Source organism: Sorex fumeus, unplaced genomic scaffold (genome assembly GCF_029834395.1).
Source record: "Sorex fumeus unplaced genomic scaffold, SorFum_2.1 ptg000046l, whole genome shotgun sequence".
NCBI classification, from domain to species: domain Eukaryota; kingdom Metazoa; phylum Chordata; class Mammalia; order Eulipotyphla; family Soricidae; genus Sorex; species Sorex fumeus.
The window spans coordinates 11,079,128-11,100,996 of record NW_026606103.1 but is presented as its reverse complement, the minus strand read 5'-3'; the positions used below and the strand labels follow the sequence as shown (position 1 = coordinate 11,100,996).

Genomic DNA, 21,869 nt, shown 5'->3' with positions numbered 1-21,869 from the left:
TGAACCCCTCTCTTGACATCGATGATCACTTCTTTGTAGAATGGTGAGATCCTGGTAGTGAATCCGTAATGCAGCTCACAGAGGACCCTGATTGATGTATTGAGTTTGAATGCCCTGATTGGCTAGGGCTTCAATGACTGCTTCTGTCTCAACAGAATCAAAGGCCTTCTTTAAATCAATAAACGTTAGGCAGAGCGGCATCTTGAACTCCCAAAAAACCTCAATGAGCTTGGTTATCGTGTGGATGTGGTCAATTGTGCTGAATCCTTTGCGGAACTTGGCTTGCTCGCATGGTTGTCCTTCATCTAGTGTTCTGTCAATCCTATTCAGGATGACTCAAGTGAACAGCTTGTAGATGACAGACAATAGGGCAGAACATGCGACAAAAGAGGCATCCGAGGTGTTGGTGTCCTTGTCAACACGAACTTGGCCACAGCATTGATTCTTTCGAATGCCTTACAACCTGAATAGGACGATTACACTTGAATAGATGTGGCCCACTGCCAGTAGTTTCTATCTTCGTTGTAAACGCACCAACATCCAATTATGATGAAGGAGTAATTGAGAAGTCCTACATGCAGTTGGAGAAGTTATATAAAGAAGACCACACCTTCTACAAGATCATTGTTGGTTGATTTTAATGCCAAGATAGGACCGAGAAGTTCAGCTGAAGAACTCCACATTGGGACCCATGGCCTAGAATAGAACGAACAGGGTGAGAGACTGTCTGACTTTATTGTGTTGACCAAGACAAAGACTATCCAGGGTAACTCACAGTTCCAGAAGGCTGAATCTAAACGTTGGACATGAGAATAAAGACCAAGTTACCAGAAATTGTGGGATGCAGCTAAAACAGTTATAAAAGGAATGTTTAGTAAGAATTCTGTAAGAATTCATCAGAAAGGAAAACCCACATATTCAGCTTAACTTCTCACTTTAAGATCTTGATAAATGACCATCAAAAGGAGCTTAAACCAGGTGGCAAGAAGGAAATAAAAAAAACCAGTAAAAATGAACGAGCTGGAATCACAAAAGATAATCCAAAAGATCAATGAAACTAAGATCTTGTTCTTGAAAAAAAAAAGAAAGACAATAAACTGATATCAAGACTTACAAAGAAAGAGAGAGAACCCCAATAAACTGAGAAATGAAGGGGGGACATCACAACAGAAACCACAGAAATTCAAAGAATCATCAGAGATTTTTTGAGAATCTTCATGCAACAAAACAAGAGAAACTTGAAGAACCAGATAAATTCTTGTATTCCTATAAACTACCAAGTCTGTACCAAATTTGGAATGCCTGAACAAACCTATTACTATTGAAGAAATTGAAATGTAATCAAATTCTTTCCAGAAACAAAAGCCCAGGCCAAGATGAATTCACTGGTGAATACTTTCAAAACTTTAAAGAGGACCTACTGTCAATCTTTTTAAAGTTCTTCCAGAAAATCGAAGAAATAGGAACACTACCAAACAATTTCTATGAGAAAAATATCACCCTCATAACAAAAGCACAGATATTAAAAAAAAGTTAGAGAGAGAGAGAGAGAAAATTATAGTCTGATATCCCTGATGAGCATAACTGCAAGGATCCTTAACAAAATACTAACAAATCAAATCTAGCAGGTCATCAAAAAGATCATACACCATGACCAAGTAGGACTCATCCCAAGGATGCAAAACTGATATAACATTTGTGATTCAATCAACATAATACACTGCATCAATAAAAGAAAAGATGACAATCATATAATCACATCAATCAACGCAGAGAAAGCATTCGACAAGATCCAGTACCCATTCATGATAAAAACCCTCAACAAAATGGAACTTGAAAGAAATTTTCTCAATATAATCAGTCATCTCACATAAGCCCACAGCAAGTATTATAGATGGCAAAAAACTAAAAACCTCTAAGATTAGTTATAAAACAAGATTGCCCAATCTCACAACTCCTATTCAATATAGTACTGGAAGTACTGCTCATAGCAGTTAGGCCAAAAAAAAAAATCAAGGGCATCCAGATATGAAAGAAAGAAGTCAAGATTGAACTATTTGCAGAAAATAGGATGCCACATTTAGAAAATTCTAAAGATTCTACCAAAAAAAAAAAAAACTCCTAGAAGAAGCCATCTGCTGAAATCCTCAACTCTTTGGGAGGTAAGCAGTTAAAAAGAGCTTTGAATATTTTTTAATTAAATCATTAAATTGTTAGTGATTAATACCCTCTGAATTACTCATTATAATTTTGACATTCTTTTTATTTTTTTTTGCATTCCTAAATAAAATATGTAAACAGTAACACTACCAATGTGTCTGAGTCCTTTTGCCCACGTTACCTCCTATCTGCCTCTTCTTCCTTTCCTTCCCTGTCCTTCTCAGGTTCTTTTCCTTCCCTTCCTTCTCAGGTCTATAATCCAGAGTAATCTAGGTGTTCCTACTTTGATACCTTGCATTATCTCTCTTCTGGAGCTTCCGTTCAGAGACTGGGGAAGTTCTGAGCTCTCTTCTACAAGCTACTTTTCTCCTTCCTCTTCATCCTCTTATCTAATATATTCTTGGCATCTATTGATATGATTTTTAATTTTTTGTGTTGATGTAGTGCATTGCATTGATTGACTTGAGAATGTTAAATAATTTTTGGAGTTATGTTTTGTGATTTTACTTGTGTTCTATCATGGAGAATGCCCTATGTGCATTGGAGAAGAATGTATATACACACATACATACATATTGTGTGTATATATTTATATAATATATGTATATATACTAAGTTCCTCTCTTCTGTTTCTCTCTTCAATTCCAGTAAATTCCAGTATTTCCTCTTTTAGTTTTAGCCTAGCTGATTTATCAAGTGGAGACAGAGTGGTGTTGAAATCTCTAACTATTATTATGCTGTCATCAATGTCCTTCAAGTCTATTGGTCATTTTATGAATTTTAAATGTGTTTAGGAATATGTGGGTTCTTTCTGATGTTCATATCCCTTCATCACTGAGAAATGGCCTTCTCGGTCTCTTAAAACCTTTTAATACTATAGTCAATGTTGTCTGATATCAGTATGGCCACCCAGGCTTTTTGGGGGCTTGTGTGCTTGAAATATTGTCTTCCAATCTTTGACTTTGAATCTGTTTGCCCTTACTGCTTAAATTTAATTCTTGCAAGCAGTAGAAGGTTGGACTCAATTTTTTAATCCATACTGACATTTGATGTTTCTTAATTGGTACATTTAGGCCTCTGACATTGAGTGTGATTATTGCCTTGGAGTTTGTACCGTCTATTTGTAGAAATTTGGTTTAGTTGTGAGATTTCTCTCATCTACGGTAGCCCTTTTCATTCTCTTTTTACAGCAGTTTTGAGTCATAAAATTCCTGAAATGTTTCTTATCCGTGAAGTTGTGTATAGTTTCTTCAAATCTGAATGAGAGTCTGGCTGGGTAAAGTTGTTCATTGAGTTTAATTATCTCCCACCATTGTCTTGGGGCCTCATGTAAGAAATCTTCTGTCATTTGTACCAACACTCCTTTGCATGTCATTTTTTTCTTTAATCTTTAAGTGCTCTATACCTATCTAAGACATTCATCATTCTGACTAGTTTGTATTTTGAGTATTTTTAGTTGGATTTCTTTTATCTGGTACCCTTCAAGTCTCTTGGATCTGGGTGCTTGCCCCCTCCAGCTCTGGGAACTACTCAGCAGTGATGTTTCTGACTGTTGCATCTTCACAAGAGTTGCCTTCCTGTCCCTCTGGGACCATGATTATTTTTATGTTGTTCCTCTTGAATTAATTCCAGAGTTATCTTATCAACTGATCCTTCCACCAGTGCTCATTCTCCACCACCAATGTTCCCAACATCCCCCCATAATCCCCACCCCACCCCCCACTCCTGCCTTTGTGGCAGGTGGAGAGTACCTTTTACTCTCTCTCCTTTAGGGTGTTGTGGTCTGCAATCCAGGTATTAAGTAGCCATAATGTTTGGTCTATAGTCTAGGAAGATGTGTGCTTAAAGTGGGTAAAGGATAAAATATGATGGCCTCTCAGTATCTATACTGCAAAACATGATGCTCAAAAGGGGAAGGAGAGAGAGATGGGGGAGGTAAAAGAGAGAGAGAGGGAAAGAGAGAGGGGGATAGAGGGGAGAGAGAGGGGGGGGGAGGGATGGAGGGAGGACTGGGGACACTGGTGCACTGGTGGGAAATGTACACTGGTGGAGGGACAGGTGTTTGAACATTTTATGACTGAAACCAGATCATGAAAACTTTGTAACTGTGTATCTCAAGGTGATTCAATTAAAAAAAAAAGCTGGAATCCCCAAAACAATCCAAATGATCAATGAAACCAAGTGCTGGTTCTTTGAAAAAATAAACTAGATCAATAAACCATTGACAAGACTCTCAAAGAAAGAGAGAGAGGGAGAACCCTAATAAAATGAATCAGAAATGAAAGAGGTAACATCACAACAGAAACTATGGAAATTCAAATCAGAGATTACTTTGAGAATCTTTATGCTGTGAAATAAGAGAACTTTAAAGAAATGGATAAATTCCCGGACTCCTATACTCTCCCAAGGCTGAACCAAGATTTGGAAGAGGGAGGGAGTGAGAGAAATGGAGACAGACAGACAGACAGACAGACAGACAGACAGACAGGATGGATTTGCATATGGAGAGCTGTACTCTTTCCCACTTTCATCCTTTCTCTTCATTTAACCAACCTTGGTTGACTTCTCAGGATTTTTTTTGAGAATTATGAGGGCCTTTTTCAGTTAGAAAAACAAGATCTTCTAAGCCACAGATTCCTCTCACTCTGGAACTTTTTGCAAGATACCTCCTGTTTTGTACCTCTATAAAATGGAGGATAATGTAGAATTCATTGAGTTGCTTTGGGATAGAGATTTTTTTTTTTAGACACATATATATGTATTTTTTTTCTCATTCCCCCTATTGCCACTATACTTCCGTATATCACTCAGTCTTCACGAACGCATTATTATTTTGAAAGCATGAGATTCTTTTTTTTTTTTTCTGTGTCTATCCCGCTCTTTTTTTTTTTCTTTTTTATTAGTGAAACGACATGAGGTACAGTTGTAGATTTACAAATTTTTGTGCTTGGATCTCGGTCATACCCCGATCAAATACCCATCCCTCCACCAGTGCCCATTTTCCACCACCAGGATAATATCCCTCCCCCCCCATCCTCCCATCCCCCTATCCCCCCCTGCCACTGTGGCAGGCATTCCCCCCTGTTCTCTCTCTACTCCTGGGCGCTGTGATCAGCCAAAGAGGCATTGAGTGGCGAACATGTTCAGTCCAGTCTACTTTCAACCTGCATCTCCCCTCCTGGGAGGATCCTCCAAACACCCTCCACTTGGTGTTCCCCTTTCTATCTGAATTGTCCTTTCCCCTAGAATACCCAGCTGGCCTCTAAGTTATGGAGTAATTCTCCTGGTGTTGCTCTCAGTTATTCTTGGGTATTAATCTCATATTTTATTATTTTATATCCCCCAGATGAATGCTATCTTTCTATGTCTATCCCTCTCTTTCTGACTCATTTCGCTTAGCATGATACTTTCCATATTGTACCACTTGTATGTAAAGTTCATGACTTCATCTTTTCTAAGAGCCACATAGTACTCCATTGTGTAGATGTACCAAAGTTTCTTTAACCAGTCATCTGTTCTTGGGCACTCAGGTCTCTTCCAGTTTCTGGCTACTGTAAAGAGTGCTGCAATGAACAAACAAGTGCAGATGTCACTTCGGCTACACGTTTTTGCCTCTCTGGGATATATTCCCAGGAGTGGTATCGCTGGGTCAAATGGGAGCTCAATTTCTAATTTTTTGAGGAACGTCCATACTGTTTTCCAGAAGGGCTGAACCAGTGGACATTCCCACCAACAGTGAAGGAGTGTCCCTTTCTCGCCACATCCGCGCCAGCAACGGTTGCTTTTGTTCTTTTGAATGTGGGCCAGTCTCTGAGGTGTGAGATGGTATCTCATTGTGGTTTTGATCTGCATCTCCCTGATGATTAATGATGTAGAGCATTTTCTCATGTGCTTTTTTGCCATTCGGATTTCTTCTTTGAGAAAGTTTCTGTTCATTTCATTGCCCCATTTTTTGATGGGGTTGGATGTTTTCTTCTTGTGGAGTTCAACCAGTTTTTTGTAAATCCTTGATATCAATGGGATAGAGATTTTAAAAAATGAGTAAGTTCCATTTTAAACAATACTATTTGCTAATATAACAATTTATACTTTGAATTTATTAAAAACAAACCTTGATTCACAAGTACACTGAGCCTTAACTCCACTAACCATGAATACGAAATGCATTCAAAGTACCATATCAGAGACAGCTCAACGAGACTGAGCACATGCTCTGTTATGTAGAAGACTCTGGATTGGGTTGGATCCTTGGCACCTTAAAATCCCTCAAGCACCCCCAGGAGCAACTCCAAGCACAGAGCCTGGAGCTGCCAGCCCCTGCACACTACCACACAAGCAAAAAGCACCATATCAAGTACTGGGGAAATCATAATGGATGGCGACATCCCTGTCTTCCAAGGGTTTACAACCTAATGGAAGATATATGCGCAATTAAATTACTCAAGGGCAGAAATGAGGGCTGTAAAAGGACTATGACAAAGTGGTGGAGAGGACATTCTGATCAAACCCTCCGAAGGCTAAATGCTGAGGACTTACTCTGAAAGGATTTCAATTTAAGGCCTGCCAAAGAGAACAAAAGGCAGATTCCAAGAGCAGAGGATACATATGTTATCAAGATGCTTGAGTAAGTGGATGAGGGAAATACCGAGCAATGGTGAATCAGAGATGTGGGTGCGAGTCCGAAGGAAACTAAGCCTGAAGAGTAATCCTAGAGAGTCTGGACTTATCTGGATGGGCAGTAGGAGGGACTTGGCTCTGTGAGCTCCTGGTACACTTGCAGTGCTTGTGAAAGGAGGGAGTGATTGCGATATCCTCTCTAGAGGCAAACACTGGGACAAGAAAGACAACCTCTTAGAATACCGTGAATGCTATGAGGGGATGGCGAGATTTCAATGTAAAAACACAGGATTAAGGGAGAGAGGAAGACATGCTTCTCTGTCTGCTGGATCAATGCAAGTCAAACAAGGACCTCCGTCCCACACTTAAGAATAGGTACTTAAGTGTGGATGCTGGTGGTGGGAAATGTGCATTGGTGGAGGATGGGTTGTTCGATCATTGTATGACTGAAGCTCAATCATGAAAGTTTTGTAACAGTATCTCATAGTGATTCAATAACAGTCTTTATTGGTCTATCTTTAGCTGTTAGATATCCCTGTCCCTTCCATATTGCTGCCTGAGCATGTAAGACTAAGAAGGCATATTTAGAATCAGTATAGTTGTTTACTCTAAGGCCGTTAGCCAACTGGCAGGCTCAATTGGAAAGTAATTAATTCATCTTTTTCTTTTTTAAGCTGACATTCTTCCTGGCAAGATTTTGCTTCCACGATCCTGGTCAGACTCCCAACAGCATATGCAGATTTTTATGCCCCTCATGAAGTAGATGCTTCCATCAGTAAACTGAGTTCCGTCTGGATTATCCAGAGGTGTATCTTTTAAATTAGACCTTCTAGAATATCTGTCTGCGAATATGTGATTTGTACTTGCACAGATTTCCTCAGGGAGGAGAACAGGGATTGCTAGATTAAGTGTCCTCAGAGTTACATAACAGAGTCCAACAACAGAGCTTAATCAATCTGCCACACCTGTCAGCCTCCTAATGGCCTTTTGTTTCAAGGTTAGGTATTGTCAAAACTGGAGCTGAAATTCAATGATATTTAGGGGTTAGAATTGTGCCAGTTTTCAGCTCTTACTGCAGCCCAGGGGCTCAGAATCCCTTAGTGCCTCATACAGAGGTTTTGTTATAACACTGGGTTGTGGATCCAAAGACCTTCAATTGCTTTCTAGTTTGAAGTGCCATGAGTTTAATAACTTTCTTAGAGTATTTGAACAGCAAGTGACCCTTAGGAGTAAATACATATTATAAATGTCTAACTTTTCTTCACAATGTGCCTTAGAAGCAGGGGGGAGAGGATGTATATATCCTCATTTCCCTAGAAAGTTTAATCTCTACAGAACTAGAATCTGATCTCTACAAAAAGGCGTGATACCGAAGCATGTTTTTCTATCCATATTTATTTTACCAAATGATTTGCTTTTGATATAGGCAGGTAGATTAGGGAAAGCCACCCCCTCTACCCACCACCCAAACCCTGCCTGGGATGGCAATAGAACTCCGGGAGTAGTAAGGCCATCTAGTCCCAAGGCCATCAGAGCCCACCTTGTGAGCACAGGAACTAAAAAAGCCTGAGAAGACTTCCACCTTGCCCCCAAGCGACCAGAGAAGGTTGATCCCTGCCCCCCAGAGAAGCTTCAGCAGGATCAAAGGCCAGGAAAGGAATTTCAAAGAGGACCAGAACTACCCTAGCAATGGACGGACTCCTACCTAGCTAGAAAGACGTGGGGGCAGATTAGAGAAACCCTATAAAAGCCACCTTAAACAAAGGATGCACACATGTTTGCTGCCTGAGGCCATGTGCTGCTCCTGGCCATGTGGCCGAGCACACGTGGTGCCCAAGCATATTTGTCACCTGTTACTTCCCTCTTGAGATGTGTACTGTCTCTGGAGAAGCCTGCATTCTAATTTTGAGTGCATTATTCTCTCTCCTTTGCTCTCCAAACTTCCCCTTCCTAAAAGTCTCCAAATAAAATCTGTTTTTCTGTGTGTTTTTTTTTCACTGTTTATCTACTCCTGAAATTCCTTTCTGTGAGAAAGACAAAGACTTGGAAACCCTGGGTGAGGCGCAGGACCTACTTTTCTTCCCTGCAAAGAACAATTCCTGGCTCTAGCCTGTGTCTGTGGCTTCCCCAAACAGGGTAGAGGGATTGACTACCATGCCCATAAAGCCAAACTGATGTCAGGTGTGACTTGATGGCTATCTGGTGGGGCTAGCGGGGCTCTGGCCCATATTGCTCAGGGGGGTTTCGTTGCAGACTTTACCAGTCTTAGCCTTCCCAGATGATCCTGGATGGAAGACATGGCTCTGGAGAAAGTGAATAACTCTCTCCTGCCTCTCATAAGCCATCGTGGGGGCCCACCAGCTTCATTCTTAATAAATTTAGTTATTTTGCATAAATACAAAATGATAGGACTCTCATTTGGGGTGCCTAATCATTTTCTGAAGGTTCTGGGGATTGGCTAACAGCAGAGTTGGTTACTTATATTAATAAGTGAATCAATATTTTATCTGTCATATCAGGGTTCCCCAAAGTTGGCTAATATGAATAAGCACAGTGCACAGTGAGCTGGAGGTGGTCTTATTATCCTCAGACTTCTCATAGAAGTGCCTGGCATTTGAAGCGTCCATCCAATCCTTCTCCAGACTTGGGAGAGATTCCATGACTCAATTTTTTTTTCTTCTATGGAAATATATATTTTTTTAAATTTATTTTTTATTTTTAGTGAAACACCATGAGGTACAGTTGTAGATTTACAATTTTTTGTGCTTGGGTTTCGATTATACAATGATCAAATACCCATCCCTCCACCAGTGCCCATTTTCCACCACCATGGATAATATCCCTCCCACCCCCATCCCTTCCATCTCACCCTGCCTCTGTGGCAGGGCAATCCCTTGTGTTATCTCTCTCCTTTTGAGTGTTGTGGTCTGCAAAAGAGGCTTTGAGTGGCAAACATGTTCAGTTCATAGTCTACTTTCAACATGCATCTCCCCTCCTGGGAGGATCCTCCAAACACCCTTTATTTGGTGCTCCCTTCTCTAACTGAGCTGCCCTTTCCCCTAGAATGCCTGGCTGGCCTCTAAGCTATGGAGTAATCCTCCTGGTGTTGATCTCAGCTATTCTTGGGTATTAATCTCATATTTTGTTTCTTTATATTCCCCAGATGAATGCAATCTTTCTATGTCTATCCCTCTCTTCCTGACTCATTTTGCTTAGCATGATACTTTCCATGTTGTACCACTTGTATATAAATTTCATGACTTCATCTTTTCTAACAGCTACATAGTACTCCATTGTGTAGATGTACCAAAGTTTCTTTAACCAGTCATCTGTTCTTGGGCATTCAGGTTTCTTCCAGGTTCTGGCTATTGTAAAGTGTGCTGCAATGAACAAACAAGTGCAGATATCACTTCGACTATACATTTTTGCCTCTCTGGGATATATTCCCAGGAGTGGTATTGCTGTGTCAAATGGGAGCTCAATTTCTAATTTTTTGAGAATCGTCCATACAGTTTTCCAGAAAGGCTGAACCAGTCGACATTCCCACCAACAGTGAAGGAGTGTCCCTTTCTCACCACATCTGCGCCAGCATCGGTTGCTTTTGTTCTTTTGAATGTGGGCCAGTCTCTGAGGTGTGAGATGGTATCTCATTGTGGTTTTGATCTGCATCTCCCTGATAATTAATGATGTAGAACATTTTCTCATGTGCTTTTTTGCCATTTGGATTTCTTCTTTGAGAAAGTTTCTGTTCATTTCGTTGCCCCATTTTTTGATGGGGTTGGATGTTTTCTTCTTGTGGAGTTCAACCAGTATTTTGTATATCTTTGATATCAACCCCTTGTCAGATGTGTATTCGGCGAATATACTTTCCCATTCTGTAGACTGTCATTGTATTTTGGTCACTGTTTTTTTTGAGGTGCAGAAGCTTCTTAGTTTAAGATAGTCCCATTTATCTATCTCTGTTTTCACTTGCTCGGCCAGTGGCGTGGCATCTTTGAAGATACCATTAGCTTCAATGTCATGGAGGGTTTTACCAACTTTGTCTGCAATGTACCTTATGGTTTCTGGTCTGATGTTGAGGTCTTTAATCCATTTTGATCTTACCTTTGTACATGGTGTTAGGCAGAGTTCTGAGCCCATTTTTTTGCATGTAGCCGTCCAGTGATGCCAGCACAATTTGTTAAAGAGGCTTTCCTTACTCCACTTCACATTTCTTGCACCTTTATCAAAGAGTAGATGATCATATGATTGAGGGGAGATGCATGACTCAATTTTTTAAAGAAAGATTCTCTGCCTTGAAGAAGGGAAATAGCTGAAGTAGGAAACATATGCCTGGCATGTGCAAGACCCTGATTTCAATCCCAGGCTCCACGTGGCCTCCAAACACACATATTGAATCTCTTGTGGCCCCCAGCACAGATGAGTACTTCTCTGGTGGCCCTGAGAACCATTATTCCAAGCGTAAAATTGGTAGTATTGTATCTCCAGGTGTATCTATTAAAAAAAAGAAAAAAATTTACCTGATTCAATTTAAGATACATTATGTGCACACCTGTGTTCACTGAGTTCTTTACAATACGGTTATGGAACATCCACATGCCCCAATATGTGACAATAAAGAAAATGTGTATACACAATAGAATCTTACTCTCATCTAAGAAAAGTTTAAATTCTCTTGCCTTTGCCACCACGTGGATGGAACTGAAGGGTAGCATTTGAAGCTGAGTCAGAAATAGAAAGGCAAATTTTATAAAACAAAGCAAGGGAACAGAGAATGTGCAGAGATGTATACAGCCCTCAGACTCTTATCAGTAGAAATATTATTATCAGCATGTGAGGGGAAGTGGATTGAAGGGTCCATTGGTTTGTGGTGGAGTATATTGGTATTTGGGTGGGTGGTGGGCATTCTATAGTATTGGTTACCCTTCATACTCATAAACAATGAGTTGAGCAACAGTCCAGCAAGTAAGGTGCTTGCCCTGAAGGTGGTTGACCTGGGTTTGATCTCTGGCATCACATATGATCCCCTGAAGCAGGAGGAGTGATTCCTGAGAGCAGAGCCAGGGTTAACCACTAAGCATCCCTGAGTGTGCCCCCAAAACAAACCAAAAAAGCAACCAAACCAAAATAATACATAAATGTATCCTCTCTTGTTAATAGGAGGAGGAGGAAAAGGAGAGGGAAGGGAGAAGTAGAAGCATACTTCACTCTTATATATGTTTCAAAATAAGACTTGGAAACCAGAGTCTGCAGTAAAAGACAGTCTCTCTCTCTCTGCCCAAACAACCATGGGGACTCAGTTTCTGATGAAAGCAAGTAGATATTTGGGCAAAAATCATACTTAGGTCTTTTATCTCTAAATGTCTTTCAGTTAAAAGTAATCAGGGGTAAACCCTTGGGGCAACATTCCTCATCGCCTTACCTCTCTGAGCTACTGCAAACCTTAGATAATACAATAAATGTGAAGCAGTTAGCTTTCCTCCCAGTGTATTTGCCCATAATAATACACGAATATTTTATTGAGTTCAACAGAACATATTTTCTACCATATTCCCACATAAGACAATGCCAAAAGCTCAATTCTCCTTAAGTTTTTTTCAGATTTGGACTGCCCTGCTAACACTAAGAGGTCTCCTTGAAGGATTCATTTGAACAAGACTTATCTTTAACTCTCAAGTGGATTTAATAACAAAAATGAGGAAAAAGTGCACACAGGGAATCAGGCCTTGATTTTAACATAGGAAACTCTATGGCAGTTCTCTAGTTTTTATTTTTCCAGATCAAAAGAATCAAGAGTTCCATATTAAAAAATGGTCCACTTCTCTGACAAGGGCAGTTTTTTTTTCTGTACGTGAAGGCACAACCAAAGAAGTTCAAGGAACAGCCCAGAGCACTAATGCAAGTATCACTGATAACCAGTTTCCCCTCCTCACACCGCCAAGTTACTCCAACCAGAAGAGCTTCCTAGTAACTGATCTATTGACTGGTGTTGCTGGTGGGAGAGGTGACTCTCAACAGGAGAGTGGGCTCCCTGGCTTAAGTGAAGCCTCAGAAAAGGGGTCATAGCTTCCCCTTCTGCCCACTTCAGTCACTTGTTCTGCTGGTGTGGAAAATGGTCCTGGGCAACTTACTTCCCAAGGAGTCTTGGAACCAGACTGGAGCAAGGCGTTACTCTGCAGGAAAGTTAGTCCTAGATCTGATCCAGGCTTCCCAGGACCCTCACCTTCCCTCAAGGAAAAGAACTGCAGGAGGAAACAAAATAGTTTTTCTTGGAAGAAAAATTTAGAGAGATGTGAGGAGAAAGAGAAAGACCGTGGTGTTTCTGGAGTGAACACAGCTTCTCCAGAGAGCATAGAATGTCTTTCGGGAGAAGTCTGTTTTTTTTCCACCTGGTCTTTGTCTGGAGTTCTCTGCATATATGAAAGTTAATCTGGGCATTCTCAAAAGCCTTGAACTTTTGATGGTCCTGTGATGTTCTTATCACTATATCTCATTTTCTCCTTATCTCCATAGCTTCTCCTTTTCTGAAATATGTGCCATTCTCTGGTGGGACCTAAGCTTCTCCATCTCCAAAGTTCTCAGGATTTTCAACTCAAAAGGATATGTTATTTATGCCATTAGGTGACTTTAGGTCTGGGCAATTAAATTTTTTATAATAAAATAATAAGCTTTATTATTATCAAGAGCTCATTACCAGCACCCTTCCCTCTATCTGCTTGCAACCTAAATGTATGTGGATTGAAGAAAAATGGACTTTTTCCAAACCAAGTTCATCTCCTGTCTCTGCCTTAAACAGGTGTCCTCTTCCTAGTTAGTGCTGTTACAGCTGGAGAGAAGGGTGGAGTCCCAGGTGAAGTAGTTAGAATTTCAAATCTCACCCACATAGGCAGACACTGAAAATAAGAAGAACGAAGTTGAAGAAGTAAAGGAAGAGGGTCCAAAAGAGATGACTTTGGATGAATGGAAGGCAATTCAGAATAAGGGCCGTGCAAAAGTAGAATTTAATATTCGAAAACCAATTGAAGGTGCTCATGGGCAGTGGAAGAAGGGATTTGTTCTTCATAAGTCAAAGAGTGAAGAGGCTCATGCTGAAGATTCGGTTATGGACCATCATTTCTGGAAGCCAGCCAATGATATAACATCTCAGCTGGAGATCAATTTTGGAGACTTTGGCCGCCCAGGACGTGGTGGCAGGGGAGGAAGAGGAGGCCGTCATCGCCATGGGCGTCCAAATCGTGGTAGCAGAACTGACAAGTCAAATACATCTGCTCCTGATGTAGATGACCCAGAGGCATTCCCAACTCTGGCTTAACTGGATTGCCATAAAGACAACCCTGGTTCCTTTGTGGACCCTCCTGTCTGAGGTTTTGCATGCTTAAGGATCCCAAACGACTAAGAAATTAAAAAAAAAAGACTGTCATTCATACCATTCACACCTAAAGACTGAATTTTATCTGTTTTGAAAATGAACTTCTCTCGCTACACAGCAGTAACAATATGGTGGTCAGTTTTGTATTTAGAAATGTATTGGTAGCAGGGATGTTTTCATAATTTTCAGAGATTATGCATTCTTCATGAAAAGTTTTGTATTGCTGCTTGCAAATATGCATTTCCAAACTTGAAATATAGGTGTGAACAATGTGTACCAGTTTAAAGCTTTCACTTCATTTGTGTTTTTTAATTAAGGATTTAGGTGTTCTCCCAATTACAAACTGGTTTTAAATATTGGACATAGTATCAGTTTTAATACCTGCTTTGCATTTTCACACATGGTCAATGGGACATGTAAACTTTGATTTGTCAAATTTTATGCTGTGTGAAATACTAACTGTATTTTAACTTAGTTTTAATATTTTCATTTCTGGGGAAAATCTTTTTCACTTCTCATGATAGCTGTTATATATGCTAAATCTTTATATACAGAAATTATTAGTATTTGAACAAATTCAAAGCACATTGGTTTATTAACCCTTGCTCTTCCTGCATGGTTCATTAGACTCAAATTATAATTGATCCACAATTTCAACTATATATATATATATATGTATATAGTAAGTGATTTTACCATTTTAAACTCCAAACTGATACCTTACTGGTGAAAGTTGTTTAAGTTACTTACTGTTTGTAGATAACATCCTGTGAGGTGATTTAATTTTTTTTTGTTTTTGTTTTTTTTTGTTTTTTCTTTATTTTTATTCTTGAAAGAACATTTATTCTCAGGATATTAATTTTTATTATACACTTTGATTCTGCATTCCTTTTCCTTTTATTTTATTTTTTTCCCCTTTATTTTATTTTATTGTTTTTTACAGTTGTAGATTTACAATTTTTTGTGCTTTGGTTTCAATTATACAATGATCAGATACCCATCCCTCCACCAGTGCCCATTTTCCACCACCATGGATAATATCCCTCCCACCCCCATCCCCCCATCCCCCCTGTCTCTGTGGCAGGGCAATCCCCTGTGTTCTCTCTCTCCTTTTGGGTGTTGTGGTCTGCAAAAGAGGCATTGAGTGGCAAACATGTTCAGTACATAGTCTACTTTCGACATGAATCTCCCCTCCTGGGAGGATCCTCCAAACATCCTTTATTTAGTGCTCCCTTCTCTATCTGAACTGCCCTTTCCTCTAGGATACCCGCTGGCCTCTAAGTTATGGAGTAATCGTCCTGGTGCTGATCTCAGCTATTCTTGGGTATTAATCTCATACTTTGTTACTTTATAGAGGTGATTTAATTTTACTGGTGTTGGGTTTTCCCCCTCTGACAGGGTAGGTGCCACACATTGATCTGGCTAATGTGTAAACTGTAAAGTGTCTGGCCACTTCAGTATGATTTATGTGTGTGTAAAAGGTCCTAAATCAAAAATGTGCATCCATAACCAACAACCCTTTACCATTCCTTGTTCTAAAGAAACCAAAGGGCACTGGTTAATATGGTGATAATGGGGTGTATTTTAGTTTTGGGAATTTGGAAAGCAGACAGCTTTACTTTATAAGGTTAGAACAACAGCACCATCCATGAAATATAAGCCAAAAATCTTACTATTTCTGAATTTCCTACATTGCTATTAAGTTGGATCTGAAGTTGGTAGGTGACTGTTCCCCAGGTGGTAATCAATATGTTTTCCCTCTTCGTTAGAAAATTAGGTTAATAATGGATTCCTGTGATGGGAGTATCACCACTAGAACAAACATGGAGGGAATGATTGAATAGATTTTCTAGAATTATTATTTTAATTTTTGGAAACATGTATTGATAAAATAGGAAAGGAAATTTTATTTAATATTGGAGATCTTTTTTCATGCAATTTCTACCTATAGCAATGTCCAGTCTTAAAAATATTAAAGATCTTTTAATCATAAAATGTTTATTTAGTTGGCTAGTTCTCCCATATACATTAAAGAGAGAAATTGTATACTACAAGATCTATTCATTTGGATTTTATCTAGTTAACTACTAGTTTGACGTTAAGAAGGAGGAAATTGGATTTTAATGATGGATAAGCTTTTGTGCTGGTGTTTTGGATCTTATGATGCTGAGTGTGTTCTGCACTGGTGTTAATGTCCGGTATAGTTTTATATTTACATATCTACTACCCAGAGGCAAGTATTAGTCTAGTCCTTGTGAATCGACTAGTGACCCCTCTTGAGATTGCAACATACACGCTCCCATAAGTGTGTTGAGACTTTCAAGTATCTTTACTTGTTTCTGGACACGTACCATGTTGATAAACATCTTGGTTTCTAGCAACATAGAGAAAACACCTGCTTCTAAAAGTGCTTCACAAGTTCTGCAGCCGGCCATTGCTGGCCTCTCGTCACTAGAGAATACATAGCAATATCTGGTATGTTGCAAGCTTTCAAGATAGCCTAAAGTTTAAAAAGTTGGTCCATTAGTTGTATCTGATGGATGTGAATTTGCCTCCTAGTTCACTTTTGTGTCAAGAGCTAAAACTGTGAACCTAACTTTCTCTTCTTGGTGGGTAATAACTGAAAATAAAGACTTTATTTTCATGAAAAAAAAATCTCACCCACATAGAAGGTATCCAATCAAAATAGATATTTGATTATCTGGTATTATCTGGGCTGGTATCTGGCAACAGGTAAAAGGAAGTCCCTAAGTAGGTGTCCCTCCCACCCTTAGCCCCGCCACCTCTCTCTCTTCCCCTCTCCCTCTCCCTCTCCCACTCCTTCCCTTTCACTCTCTATATCCCTCCCTCACTCCCTCCTCTCTTTCTCCCTTCCTCTTCCTCTCTCTTCTTCCCCTCTCCCTCTTTTTCCCATTCCCTTCTGCATCCATTCACTCTTTCTCTCTCTATCTTCCTCCCTCACTTCTTCCTTTCTCTCTTTTCCCTCCCTCTCCCACTCCCTCTCTCTCACTCCTTCTCTCTCTCTCTCTCTCTCTCTCTCTCTCTCTCTCTCTTTCTTTCTCTCTGCATATACCCATGTTGGCTTCAGAATCAGGTAGGGCTTGCATGTGCTCAGACACACGGTAGATTCAGGCAGGGCCTGGGTGCTCAGACACGGTACTGAGTACAGGAGTCTCACTGACCACAGGGCCATGGCTATAAAGTAGGAAATTCAGGATAGGACAATGGGGAACTGCAGGGTACAGACTGAGAGAATCTAAAGGTTCTAAAAGGTTGCAAAGGATCATTAAGAATTCAAGGTAGTTCCCTGTGACAACACAGAGATGAACTTTTCAGTATGCAGAGAACTTCAGGCCAAGGCAGTTGGGAAGAAAGCCAACTGTAAATCAACTCTCTAAGGACAGGCGGGCTCATTCTCTGCTCTGGAGATTGGCCACATCTCAATGTGAAGTATGTAATTCCTTGATTTTACTTTATTTTTTTAAAATTTTTATTAGTGAAACACCATGAAGTACAGTTGTAGACTTACAAATTTTTGTGCTTGGGTTTCAGTTACACAATGATCAAGTACCCATCCCTCCACCAGTGCCCATTTTCCACCACCACGGGTCCCAGTATCCCTCTCACCCCCCAACCCCCCAATTCCATCCTGACTCTGTGGCAGGACATTCCCTTTTGTTCTCTCTCTCCTTTTGGGTGTTGTGGTTTGCAAAAGAGGCATTGAGTGGCAATTTACTTTATGGCTCATTCTTCATCTTGGAGACCAACTCACATCTTAATCAGAGATGTGTGCTCTTGGCTTTTCCTCCTTTGATGAATCTTGTGTTCTCTTGACCATATTTTTATTTCCCCCAACATTTATATAAGTATGTTTATAAAAAATCTATTTTATTTCAATATTTCATCTCTTCCTAAAATTCTTTTCTGCAGAAGAAGGTGATGTCCCTGGAAGGTCTGTGCTGAGGTGACTTTCCTTTCCTGCAAAGAACAATTCCTTGCTCCAGCCTGAGTTCAAAGTCTCTGAGAACTCAAGCAATGGGAAGCAGTTCCTGCACTGTGCAGAACAAAGAACACCAGGTGCAGTTTGATGGCATCCAAACTGTGTCTCTGGTGCTGGTCATTGACTTGACCAGTCCTATGCTATACCATTTCCTTGGTGTCTGAGAGACTGGAGCAGAAAGGTGAAAGCACTTTTTTTCTTGAGGTTACTTTTCTTGTTCCCCACTTCATCTAAGTCACCTTCAATACTTGACAAAGAACTAGGAGTCAGGTCACCTGCAACGTAATTTGCCAACCACATGGGGAACTGTGTTTTAGATGGAAATCAACTCACTCACCTGCAACAAATAATGCATATCAAGTAAGTCATATTTATTTTTGTTTTGGGGCCACACACAGCAGTGCTTAGGGATTGTTCCTTGGTCTGTGCCCAGAAAGCACTCCTGGTTGGGCTCAGGGTGTGGTGCTGTGGAATGAATCTGGTTTGGACATGTGCAAGGTAAGTGCTTTACCTGTGATACTATCTCTCTGGTCCTAAGTCATATTTAAACAGAAATATTAAAAACAACAAGGTATGTATTGATAAACTAGAAAAAAAGGTGTCTAGAGATTTGTAGGAATCAAGTCCTACTGTTCCTTTAACAACACTTGTTCAGTATTCACTAATTCAAATGTTTGTGTGTTATAAAGTATAACTACTAGGAGCAGCAGCCATAGACTTTTCAGTGACTTAGGAAGCTTACAAAATATTCTGCTTCCCATGGAAATGGGCCAACAAATTTGGTACATCTTTGTGGCTTAATCTGCAAGAACAACAAGGGCTTTATTATCTTAGCTGGCTTGGAAAATGTGTCTTTCCACAATAGTAAGACCATTTTAATCCATTTGACCCTAGATAGAAGTTGTAATTTTTTACTCATAGTGTGTTATCTTTTATTCATACTTAGGAGGAAAACTCTCTTGATTGTAGGAAATTCTATTTCAATTTCATCTTTTTGTTGAAAATGCATCTGAATTAATGGTGGACCTAGTAGATGCTTAAGAAAATTCCTCTTATGAAAAAGAGAAAGAGAGAAGGAAGGTTGGAAGTGTCTGCCATAGGCTTGGAGAGGTATGGCAGGAGGGAAACTGGGGATATTGGAGGTGGGAAATATACACTTGGTGAAAGGATGGGTGTTGGAAGATTGTATGACTAAAACCCAATCATGGAAAACTTTGCAACTGTGTATCTCACAATGATTCCATAAAAAAAACAAATAAATAAAATGGAATGTTGAGAAGATGAGGGAAGGGATCTTTCTGAAAATGTAGCACATATGAAAGGCTATGGATTTAGGTGGGGAGATTTGAGACATGGCCTCTATCTTTGCCCCTCTTCATTTTATATTTATTCATTTTATATTAATTAAGAAGCAATGCCTTAGCTACTTTCCAAGAACTGAGCAAGCAACAAGACAGACCAAGTCACTACTATTATATCAGCTTTCTTTTTGCCTCCTTGCTCTTTGGTTTTCTACTTACATAAGTCTAATGGAGATTTATTTCTTTTTCACTACTCATCAAATACCATTTATTAATGGAATTTGAGAAAAATATCTAATGCAAGAAATTCTTCAAAAATATATAAAATAAATCACCATCATAGGAAAAAAAGAAAATTCTTCATAGATGGGGCCAGAGACAGAGCAGCCTGAGTTAATTGGGTCCAGGTTGAGCACATGCAAGCAAGAGTCTTACCTGCTATCCTGTCTTTCCATCCCCGAAGTTGGTGGCTATTTTAGCAAAAGATCTTTTAGTCTTTCCAGCAAATTTCCTTTAGAAATAGAAATGATAACCCCCATAACTTATCCCAGAGGGAGTCCCAGTGAGTACCAACCTACATTGGGAAATTAGAAAGACCCTCTGGAGGCCAAAAATGCTTTGTATTTGTAACTAATACTTAACCTTATACTTAGTAAGGTAAGGTAAAGGTAAAGGCCCTCCCGTTGATCGTCGATTTGCTCGAGCGGGCCCAGTAACGTCTCCATTGGAGACTTTATTGTTACTGTGTCTGGCATATCGAATACTCTCGGTAGCTTGCCAGGCTTAGTAATGTTATTTATTTGTTTATTTGTCCTTGGGCTATACCTGGTGGTATTCAGGGCTTACCCTTGGCTCTTCATTTGGGATAATTCCTGGCAGGGCTTGTAGTATCAGTGATCAACCTTGGTTTGACTGTGTGCACACAAACACCTTATCCACTATTCTGTTGATTCAGTCCAATATAATTCACGATCAGGATCACGATCATCCTGTTGTTCGTCAATTGCTTTGAGCAGGCACCAGTAATGTCTCCTTCTTCCTAGCCCTGAGATTTTAAAAGAACCATATTCAATGCTCTTTCAGGGTTAGGAGAATGAGACCCATCATTGTCACTGGTATTTGGCATATTGAGTACTACACAGGAAGTTTGTCAGACTCGGCCGTGCGGACAGGATACTTTCGGTAGCCTGCCGGGTTCTCCAAAGGAAAAATGAGATAAAAAGGGGTTGTGCAGCCACTAATGCGACTGCGCACTTCCTGGAGCTGGTTTTTATAGTCTCTGTGTCTTGGCTATTGATGGGACCAACCTGGCGATGGTGGCAGCTGGTGGGTGTGAAGCCTACCTACTGGAAGATGGGGAATCATGACTGGGCCTTCTCCACCCAATATAATTAGTGATGTTAAAACTTAGTATTTGGTGATACTAGATCTAGAGATCTCAGTCCGGACACTGGGCTTATATGGGACGACTCAGTGGTGGCCTCTAGTACTAATTTTAATACAAAAAAGAACTTGAAGGCACTGTGATCTGAAGACCTAAAATATGGGTGTGTTTCTGGTAGAGGAGTGGGGTGGTGGTGGGAAAAGGGCATTAGAGTCAAATTACTCTCTCTGGATGCGTGTGTGGCAGGAATAGTCTGCTCCGGCCCTGCAGCAGCTCTTGGAGGAAGCATGTCCCTTCCTCTAGACTGAAGCAGGATTTTACTAGCCTTGGCACAGGGCTGCAAAAAAGCAGTGTCTTACCGTGCACTGTCAGCCGAGGAGGCTGGGCAAAATTCAGGAAGATTGAGGCTCCACATGTCTCTGTACTGTGTTCACTGTGAGAGTGGAGCTTCTCTCTGAAGGCCCTGGCAGAGTCCACTGCTCAGCCATCTGTGCTCCCCCGGCCAGTGACACTCCAGGACACACTTTGGAACTGGCCAGTGAAGGGCTAGAGTGCACTTGGTGCCAGCCTTCACAGAACAGACCGTGTCCTGCTGGGACCAGCAAACAGCAGGACACCAAGACAGTCATCACCAGGTAGTGCCTGCACTGATGGCATTATGGAAGCCTCAACTATATCTGACTTTATCTTTGTGTGTTTTCAGGCGGCCTTTTGACCCAACATGAGGGTGTGTGGGTAAGTTTTTATAAAGAAGATCCTTCTTGGGGAGCCCAGTGAGGAGCCTGGACACGAGAGAGAGGAAGAAGGAAGCCAGGATGATTGTACCAAGCCCCAAGTGGCGGATGCAGGCTCACCTAGAGGGAACTCTGCAAGGTGGGCACATGCTGTGATCCCATGTTTGCCTGGAGTAACACAACCTGACACGGACACAGGTCATTGCTTCCTGGTTCCCCAGAGGAAGACTTGGAGCACAGAAATGCCATAAGGAACCTGAAGAACTGTGGGAGGGACAGTGACATTGTCCTCTGTGACATGGAC

General features: G+C 40.5%; 1 long non-coding RNA gene across 1 annotated transcript; it reads left to right on the top strand.

The window, feature by feature from the left end:
* The first annotated feature begins 13,668 nt into the window (after nt 1–13,668).
* On the top strand, nt 13,669–15,818 carry LOC130031198 (uncharacterized). The gene is made up of 2 exons (XR_008793630.1): nt 13,669–14,920; nt 15,503–15,818. It is a non-coding gene; the product is annotated as an uncharacterized LOC130031198 (long non-coding RNA).
* Nucleotides 15,819–21,869: the final 6,051 nt, after the last annotated feature.